Raw genomic sequence first — 10,298 nt, forward strand, 5'->3', positions numbered from 1 at the left:
AACTTAGTCTAGCCAGTGCAACACTTGGAACTTAGTCTAGCCAGTGCAACACTTGGAACAGTAGTCTGTGCCTGACGAGGGCTGGTGGTTTGACTATGAATTTCACCATCTGTCTCATTTGTGAGATGTGCAGTTCCTAGCTGTTGCATTATTTTTGGAGATGGAGCCTAGCTCATAGCAGACATGGCTTTGAAGTGCATGTCTTGTCCTGGCCCTTTCTTCCTTTGTTTCCTGTACACCTTGGGGTGAAGTACCTCTTTGCATGCTCCCACTGATAGTGTCCTGACATAATATGTGGGACCAAGCGACGATGAGCTGAACCCTCTGAAAGGCTTAGTGCCATAAACCCTCCCTCCTCCTAAATGTTTGTGTCAGGTTTCTGTATGGAGGAAAATTTAGCCACTACATCATATCATTATTATTATTATACATTATTATTCAAGAGGAAGAACTATTCTTTTTTCCTTCTCCTTTTTTATTTTTTATTTTATTATTATTTTTTTTTATTAAGGATGCTATCTAAGATGCTCGGCTGGCCTGGAACCATTTCTTTAGTAAAGGTTGAGATCCACATCCTTAATGTTAGAATCCAAGTGTGTGCCACCACACCTGACGTGTGTAGTGCTGGGTGTAGAACCCAGGGAGGCAAACACACTAGCCAGATGTTCTACCAACGGAGCTCCAGACCCAGCCCAGGGCACCTTGACTGTTTACATGCCTCAGTATAGAAATGTAGACAACACTTGGGCTTCTTAGTACACGAAACATAAACCGTCCGTGAAAACAAAAATGGTCTTGTTTATGAATGGCCACTAATTGTCAGCTTTACCAAACGTGGTAGTCTGTTGGGTAATTTAAGGAACTTGCTTATCTCGGAGCCATGCTTGGCTTACTCCTTGTTCATGTGTGGACGTGGACGTGATTTTATGATGAAGTCCATGCCTGTCCTCGTCATTGTTCGTTTCAGCAGAAAAATTATCAAGGACAGTTGCTCACTGTATAAGCTGTAGAAAGGAGGCAATAAAATAAAATGAGGCCTTCCTAGAAATAGGGGGTAAGAACAGCTGTCGTCCTGAGACTTCACGCTGATCCTTGGCGGGCAGCAACCAGGAGCCAGACTGGCTCTTCACTGCTCTCTGAAAACTCACGCTCCTTGCCAGCCCGCACTCAGGGCACGATCCCTCCTCACCATTGCTTCCGCTGGCTTCCTTCCCGGTAGCCATCCTGGGACTGCTCAAGCTGTCCAGGAAGCCAGAGCTTCACTTACAGACGTCTTCACTACAGAAAAGCTCTCTGATGTTGGTGTCATAACCTACTTGAGCACTGTCTGTGGTGGGCGGAGTAAGGCGATTGCTGCGTGTTTGGATCCCTAGCACCCACGGTAAATCAGGGTATGGTATGTTCATAATGAGGTGCTGGCGAGGCAGACAGAACTTGATCCCCGGTGCTCGCTGGCTGGCCAGGCTAAGCAAATCAGTGCGCTCCAGGTTCAGAGAGATCATGCGGTGTTTGTTTCTCCTTCTGTACCTGGCTCCTTTCACACAGCCCACTTCTAGGGATGCTGTTTCAGAATAAAAACCTCTTCCTTCTTTCTGAAAGCTGTGTTGTGGCCGATTGTGTATGGACGCTGCCTTTGCGGAATCCAGTCATCACATGGTGGACTCTTTGGTTGTCTTGTCTTTTGGCTCTTCTGAGTGGAGTTGTAATAAACACAGGGGTCGTATCTCTTTGCATACTGATTTCACTTCCTCTGGCTGTCTGCCCGGGAGTGGGATTTTTTTTTTGGAGGGGGGGGGGTCATATGTTAGTTCTATTTTTAATGTTTTGAACAGTCTCCACACTGTCTTGCATAGAGACTATGCTAATTTACCAGGGCCCCCCAACAGCTAGGATTCTGTTTCCTCTCCATCCTTGCTAACACTTGTCATCTTCTAGACAAGCATCTTGATGAGGGCGGAGAATGCATGCATCTTGGCTGCTCACTGCTTCGTGTCTCTAACAAAGGGCCCAGTGTGATCAGACACTCAAAGGTAGTGGAGTGAAGGAGTAATTTCTTAGATCTCAGCTGGGACAAGATGAAATGGACTGTATGCTACAGAGTTCCTGCTGTGAGGTGAGCCAACTTTCCATCCGGTTTCTCTTTGCCTCTGTGCCCCATCTCCCTAGTCAGGTCACCTACAGCTTACTGAATAATTGCCACGGTTAATTGGCTATGCGGCTGCAAAAGCCGAGTGAGTAAGCAAATACCAAAATCAGATTATGACTAGATATAAATACCGAGTCAGGCTACTGGGTGACCTGACTTCTCAATTTTCTCGCCTCCCCTCTTTCAGAAGAAAGACATTTTGTAGATAATAAGACTCACTTTATTGGGCGTTTGCAACTGTCTGGGCCTTTGCTTTGTTGGACAAGATAAGCATGTTACTTGGATATTGAGATCCGACCTTCCACAATGTGGAAATTGCCTCAGAAGATGGGTCCGTTTATTAAATTGCCACTCTCTGAATCCCTGCCCTTGTAGACTTCCCATTTGCATAAGGACGTCTAGTTCTTGTATAGTCGGGAGGGTGGCTGCTCTCCACCGTGTTATTTAATGCTATCAGGCCCTTTCTTTTACTGTGCTTGTTACGTAGAAAGTCAGATTTAGGCTTAGTTACTTGTCGGTGATTCTCTGAAGGGTGGTCATAGACACTCAGGGTCTCAGATAACAAGCATGCTGTCACGTGTGTGTTGGTGATAATGAGTGGGTGCCACGGAGCTCAAGGGTGACTCCTAGTCTGTGACCAGAATTCCAAACTGGCTTTATGTAATTTTTATTCTGCTGTTTTGAGCACCCGGAAGCTTTCATGATTAGTGCTCAGGATTGAGAGGAAGGAGAAGGGGCATGCTTAGAGGAAAAGGAATCGGGTAGAGAGCGAGAGATTCAAATTTCAGGTTGTACGATATACGTAGACCCACTGTGGATTTGGGTTTTGGTAAAGTGACGCCTTCGTCATTTCGGTGACCTTTTTGTGCAGTGAAAGGCAGAGTTGAGGGCAATCTGAGAAGGTGGTGGGTTGGGATGAGAGAGAGAAGGTGGTGGGTTAGGATAAGAGAGAGAACGTGGTGGGTTAGGATAAGAGAGAGAACGTGGTGGGTTAGGATAAGAGGGAAGTGGCAAGCTGTAAAAGCCATCAGCCTGGGAAAACATTTCTAGCCCAGATAATCTGAACATTTGGATAAATCTTCAAAATGTGCCTGAAGAAAACCCACTGAACAGAAGAGGGAAAAACCAGGGAGCTGTTTTCCTGCTAGGAACAGGCTAAGAAGAGAAGAAACAGAGTACAGCGCTCTCTCTCTCTCTCTCTCTCTCTCTCTCTCTCTCTCTCTCTCTCTCTCTCTCTCTGTGTGTGTGTGTGTGTGTGTGTGTGTGTGTGTGTGTGTGAGAGAGAGAGAGAGAGAGAGAGAGAGAATATACTGAGCATGCTCAGGAAGGAACTACTTAACTAAACAAACCCAGGAAAGAGCCAACCCCTATAGAGTATATACAGATCCCTTGACTAAAGCCCCCATGTTTCCTGAGTTCCTGAGGACACTGCTTTTGGTAGTAACCGCTGCAGGGAGTTAACCATCTACCACTCTTACATCTTGACTATACTGAGTTTGATTGTATGCTTATCAGCATACAAGCCCACTGGTGTTTAGTTATAATAATAAACACATTGAAGAGAGGCTTCAAATACCATTAAGAATTTACAGGAAAATAATTCTTGCCAGGGACTAACTTAGCCCAGACATTGAGTATCCTGCCTTCATGACCTCAGGCCCATTGGATTCTGCAAGGCAGAAATCCAATGGAGAATGACTTTATGTTGGCAGAGAGTGAGAGCTAAGTCCGATTCTGTTTGGAAGCTTGCCTTCGAGTTCAAATCGATAGTTACTTCTGCATCCAATCTCTGTGTCTAATCAACTCAAGTCTGAAGACAGGTATTGGACTTGCCATAGTACACACTGACCTACAACTCAAGAAAGGCTGAGTATTAAAAGTTGTAAGTAGACGTAAGGTAGCTCAGGGATAAAGGTGCTTGCTCCCAGGGCTGACATCCTGAATTCAGTCCTTGTAACCAACGCAGTGCAAGGAGACACTGACTCACATCTGGCTTCTGACCTCCACAGGTGCATGGTGGCAGGCTTGGCCACTCACCCCAATAAAAAGACATAAATGAATGCATGCAAAAGACTTTTATTTATAAAACAGAAATTTAAGTGTTTGTTGGATACCAGATGTTTTGTCTCATCTTCTCAGAAGACTTTAAGCCTAGTGACCAGTACAAATGTAAGGTATTTTCAACAGGCAAGTTACAGTATCAAGAAAAAAAATAAAAAAAAAAAAAAAAGCCTCTAGCTCAGCATTGTTGCTGATGCTGGCCAGACTGTAGCCATCAGGGCCAGTGTTATCAGCTGGCACCGGGTCTGATGACTAGTGCCTGCGTGTTTATGAATGAGTGCTTCTACAGGTTTTCGTTCTCATAACCACTTCGTATGGTTATTGAGGTAAACCTGGTTTTATGCAATGAAGCAGTCCCTGTACCCCGTGTTTTCTGTGTGGGTTGGTACTAGATGTTGCTCAGTCATTGGGTAGTGTTGGCCGTGTGTGTAGTGTACCACCGTTGGTATACCATGTTACTCAGTCTGTACGTAGTCTATCAGTGTTGGTATTGTGTGTCACTCAGTTGTTGGCTAGTGTATCTGTGTTGGTATTGTGTGTTACTCAGTTGTTGGGTAGTATATCAATGGTGGTATTTCATGTTGTGCAGTGGTTGAGTAGTGTATCAGTGTTGGTATTGTGTGCTGCTGAGTCTCTGCATTGTCTATCAGTGTTGGTGTTTTACGGCACTCAGTTGTTGGGTAGTGTATCAATGTTGGTATTTCATGTTGCGCAGTGGTTGAGAAGTGTATCGGTGTTGGTATTTGCATGTTAGTCAGGTGTTGGGCAGTGTATCGGTGTAGGTATTGCATGTCACTCACATGTCTGGTAGTCTATCAGTAAGGCCATCTGGCTGGAGTTTTCCCTGTGGGAATGTCTTACATTATCAGGTTCTACATGCTTCAAAACATGAGTAGATTCCATTTCTTCCTGTCAGTTCTGGTAATTCATCTACCAAGGAATGTATCTCTTTCATAGAAACTGGCCTTTCTTGGCAGAAACTGGGAACTGGTTGGTGTTTTGTCACGATCATCTATTTTCCTGGTACCATCTTTTCTTTCCTGACATTGATCATTTTTGTCTCTTCTCTGTTATTTTGTTTTTGTTTTTATTTGGTTTTGTTTTGATCAAGCCCATGACTGTTCCCAATATGATCTTAGAGCTAGTGTTTGTCTGCCCGGTACCAGCGTTTTTTTTTTATGCTAGGCTCTGCCCATGGGGCTGTCTGATAATGGGGGAGGGGGGGGACGGAGTGACCCTGGGGACCTGTACTACAGTTTGAGACTCTGCGTTAGATATGAGAGAACAACATGAACAGGGGAAGCTTTGCTTGGGCTCAAAGTTCCACACATGTCAGGTCATGGTCACCTCCCCTTCGTGCGCCTCGGCCTGTGATAAGAGCATCATGGAAGAAGTAGTCACGGAGCAAAGCTCTTACCATCATGGTGGTCCTGAGGCTGACAGAGGCGTCCAGAAAGAGGACCAGAGAATATAAGACCCGGGGACATCCCTAGTGACCTGCTTCCATTCCTGAAGTTTCCAGCATGCTTCCAAATAGCACCATCAAGACGTCAACCTACAACTCGGCAGCAGGCATTTCCTTTTCAGACCATAATACTCTTCCTGCCCTGGTCATCTTTTCCGCTTCGGTTATTCCTTTGTGTGTGGATCCTTTCTGGTCTTATCCTGGTGTCGCTTACTCTTCCATGGCTGTTTTATAGTCAAGATCCTTTGGTCCTGTGCCAGCTGCTGCATGCATGACCCAACCTGACACAAAAGTCCACTGTGTCTTACTGAGCTTACTCCCATGTGTTTATGATCAGCTGAGTCTACACTTTGACTTCCACTGTGTGGTGCCTGTGTTTCTTGTATTCAGCGTATGTGTGCAGCGGTAGTCTCCTATCTTGCTGTATTTCCTATTTCCCCTAGATGCTTTCTCTTTACCCCAGCCCCCATATTTCTGGCCTTCTTTTGGATTACTTGAGAAAATTTCTTACTCTGTTTCATCGTCTCTCTCATGTTACATCACTCTGTTCAATACTTTTATACCAACTCTCAGGATGACTTGGTATACAGTGTAGGCACCTGATGGCTTAGTGATCTCGTTTTCTCCGTCCTGAACACCTGGTTCCTGTTCTCCTTGCTCTTACCACATCCACCACGTACTGCAAAATTCATCATTACTAACTTTTGTTTTAATAGTCATACTTGAAAGAAATAAAAAGCAAAAAAAAAAAAAGTAGGTTTCTTTCTGTGTCTGCACATACCCGCCACTCCCGTAGCTTTGATTCTCTGGTGTGATACCAAGTTTTCATTGAGAATTATTTGGTCACCACTGGAGAAACTAACACGCTTCGAAGTGCAACTTGGCCACTGTGTGTCCTCTGCACCTTCGCCTAAGTCTAAGACACTATTCATTGAGTCTTTATTTTTGAAGACTGAGTCCACGAGACGTAGAGTTCGAGGCTGAGTGTTTTAGTTTTTCCTTTCAGCCCTATTGACATGTCCTTCCGGCATTTGCTGGTGCTTTGTCTGAGGGAACTTTATGTCCCTCTTTGCTTTTGTCCATTTGTCCGTGGTCTCTCTGTCTTTCTACTCTGCTGCTGCTTGTTTGTTCCCTGTTTTTCTCAGTGATGGTATCGCAACACAGTGGCCTGTGGTTTTCTTCCTGTTGTCCTTTCTTGGGGTTCGTTGAATTTCTTCAAGCTGTGACATCAACAGATTTGGGAGGGGGTGAAAATTTAACAGCCATATTTTAAAAATGGTTTCCTGCCCTCGGGTCCTGTCTAGAACTTCAGCAGCAGGTCTGATAAGCTTGTCCCTAGTCCCAGGGGTCACTAGGAAGTTCTTCAGTTTTTCCAATTCCTCCCCAATTTTGTCTGTTGCAGTTTGGATATTTTTCAGATTGTTTAGTCTTCAAATGTATTGAGCTCTTTTTTTGTGGCTAATTAATGGCCACTAAGCTCGTCTTATATTTTCTTCACCTCAGACATGCCTTTCATCTCCAGAGGGTCGCACGCTTTCCTGTCTTCTGTTTTCCCCTCATGTGTTTCCTCTTAGAGTTTTCAGTCATCTGAGCATGTTTGCCCTCGCGCTTTCATTGGCTGGCCTGGGAGGTCTTACATCCTGCTGTGTCTGGATTCCTGGGTCTGTTCCCTTCTTTCCCTGCATGGGAGTTGTGTTGGATTGAATGCTGGGCTTGTTTTCTTCTTGTTATTGTTTAGTGGAAGATAAGTGAAGGTTTTGTTGTATTTCCATTAAAATGGTTAGGGCAGGACCCCAGAGTAGAGGTGACCAAGCCTCACGGAAGTAGACTTCTAGGGTCACGACCTCAAGGCCCAGACCCTCCAACAAAGACTTTCTTCTATTCCAACTGGACAGGACTCGCATGTCAGCCAGCCAAGGGAGCTCAGGGGATTGTTTAATTTATAGAAACTCGTTTGTTTTTTGTCAGACTCCATCAAGCTGACCCTGCACATTGCGACTTGATCTTCAGCCCCAACCCCGATGAAATGCCATATGGATTTCTTTGTCTGCCTAGCTCCTTCCTGTCTGGCACTTGGATCTTTTTCCTCACGGATTTTTTTTTTCTGCCCGAGCCTTCCAGAATGCTGTTCTGTGTTCCCCTCGCTGGAGGAGACCACGGTGTTCTCGAGACTGTCCTCCCGGGACTGCCGTTGGAGCTCCCTACCAGACAGAAAGCGAGCTGGAATGAACTTTCAGAAGGACTCGCTCACCTCTTCCCTCCTCTCTTGGACCACGGCCGGTCCTTCCTTTGCCTAATATCTGTAAACAGTTTCTCAGAGTTAATCTGGTTCCCTAGTTGTTTATAGCCGAAAGGCCAATCTAGTCTGGTTTATGAGGACACTGTGAGTGTCTCCTAGACATTCAGGCACCCGTTGAGTCTGTCAACAGAAGAGTCCTGGAGATCACTGTGTGCAGGATCGGCTTGCACTGAGCGTGGACCCGAGACTCTGGTGGCACATCGCAGACAGGTAGGGGCTATGACAGTTGGGAGGAAAGGGGTGACCTGGGACTCCCACTCTTTCTGAGACCTTTTCCCAAGTCTTCTCATGTCAACAGGTCTGTGGGTCGGGGACAGCTTGTGCGTTCAAACTCTTCCAGGTGTAAGAAGGACTCTCGGGCTGGAGGCTCTGGGTCTCCTGGTTCGTGTATGGGCTTAGATATCCTCCTCCATTCAAACGTTTGTGGCACTGCCTCTGCATTTTCCTCTTCTGTATCCGAGCTGTCGCTTGGGGATTTCTAAAAGCACTCTCTGCAGGGCTTGGCATTTATAATTTACTTACCATCACCATGACCTGGCTAAGGCGGATGCTAGCGTGTCTGTGCCTGCTTTTCAGACAGTTCAGAGAGATGGAGGAATTTACCCGAGATCATACAATTGAAAGTGATACAGCTAGGATTTGAACCTATGCCCTTCTCACTTTGTGCTTGGCGTTCTGTTTTTGAGACAGTCTCCTGTATCCCTAGCTGGCCTCTGGTTCACTGTATAGCTGAGGATGATCCTGAATTTCTGGTACCCATGCATCTGTCTCCCAAGTGCAGTTGTTACAGACATGTACCAGTAGGACCCAATTTTATATGGTACTGAGGATGGAACCCAGGACTTCATAACTGCTAGGTAAGAGCTCTACCGACTGAGCTACATCCCGTTTGCATGGCATGTTTGGTATCAGGCTGCCTGTCCCTCCCTTATCACAGGCTACCTTTGTGCTGCTGGTGACTTCTGTTTGTCTCCTTGGCATTTGAATCAGTTGAAACTGTGAAGGTTGTAGTTACAAATCTGTGTCTTCCTAGCCCAGCAGAGCCTCCCGAAGGTAAGCTAGGGTGGAGAAAGAGCAGGAAATGCCATCTCTTTTGTTAGTCACCTTAAAAAAAGAAACAGCCCTAAGTGCTTGGAATTAATGTAATTAATTAATGTAAATAATGGAGTGTAATTAAATATCAAAACTACATCTGCCAGAGTGACTTCGTTTTACCTGCTTTTGTCCCTACAGAGTTCAGTTTCTGGAGTCAGCCGGTACTAGAAAGTGTCTGCCTAGACGGCGAAAGATACTGAACAAGGGACAGCATCTCTTTATTTCTATTGTGTTGCGAAGCGTACAGACCCAGTACCTGCAAACTGGAGGGCACTGTGTTCTGTGATATTTGTTCCTTTGTGTCGGACATATAAATTCTCTTCTCTGACAAGACAGAGTTTATATATGTTCCATCCTGTCGAAAACACTTATTTAATAAGAGCAACGCTGGATGTTCAGCAATTATGGATAAATCGTGTTAAAATAAGACACGTGCAATGCCAACAAGCAGCATAAGCAGAGCCCCTGGCCAGTTCCTTGAACTTATACTTTTATTTGCTGGTCAAATACAGTACGGGGTCTTGATTACGTAAGTCAGAACAGGGTAAAGCACTTTCTACAGCATCCCTGGGTGGCCGCCTATCAGCATCCCCAGCAGGGAAGCCAGAGCCTCCGGGTGCTTCTCAGAGCACCATCAGCTCTCCCTTTCCCAATCCCAGGCTGAAGTGGTACCTGTTCTGGAAGGCAGAGTTGGTACCACATCTGGACACCTTCTGCAGCTGAATTCACAAGCACTGCAGACTTGGCATTTGTCGGGCCGGAGGCTAAATATAAGGTGAGGGAGCCAGAAGCTGTTAAGAACCCGTTTCAGAGCTCCTGAAAAAAAAAATCTGTAATTAGTCAATTAAAAAAAAAAAAAACACACACACACCTCCAGCATTTGCAGCTCCGAACAAGAGGAGAAGTGGGCGGAGGGAGATGGGTGGACTTCTACCGTCTCTGGAACTCTGAGCTCAGAGAAACACGGGAACGGGCCTATGTAGGCAGCAGTCGCTTGCGTGTCTCTATGCTGAGTTTTATCTCAGCACCCTGTGTTCTTGGGAGATGTACTGGCCTAAATCTGTAGCCCATGTATGAGATACAAGCGATACGATTGATGACATTCGCAGTTAGCATTGATAAATATTTATTTTCTTTTATTACTGCTTACGAGGACATCTGGAGTGGGACACGTCTCCTCTCGCGGCGCGTTAGCAAGTGAGAGACTGGAAGGTACGGGGGGGGGGGGGGGG

The 10,298-nt window shown here is 45.7% G+C and overlaps 1 protein-coding gene across 2 annotated transcripts in view; it reads left to right on the top strand.

The window, feature by feature from the left end:
- The window catches only part of Arhgap28 (Rho GTPase activating protein 28), a 162,554-nt gene that overhangs the window by 46,412 nt on the left and 105,844 nt on the right, over positions 1-10,298 (top strand). Inside the window, exon 1 of one of the 2 annotated variants that reach the window (XM_050166215.1) lies at positions 8,095-8,181. The exons of the other annotated variant lie outside the window; for it this stretch is intronic. The gene's annotated coding sequence lies outside the window, so the exon portion shown is untranslated. Of the gene's footprint in view, positions 1-8,094; positions 8,182-10,298 lie in introns of those variants that run through there. 2 annotated transcript variants of the gene reach the window in all.

This window comes from Alexandromys fortis, unplaced genomic scaffold (genome assembly GCF_014885135.2).
Source record: "Alexandromys fortis isolate MF-2015 unplaced genomic scaffold, M_Fortis_MF-2015_v1.1 scaffold_143, whole genome shotgun sequence".
NCBI lineage: Eukaryota > Metazoa > Chordata > Mammalia > Rodentia > Cricetidae > Alexandromys > Alexandromys fortis.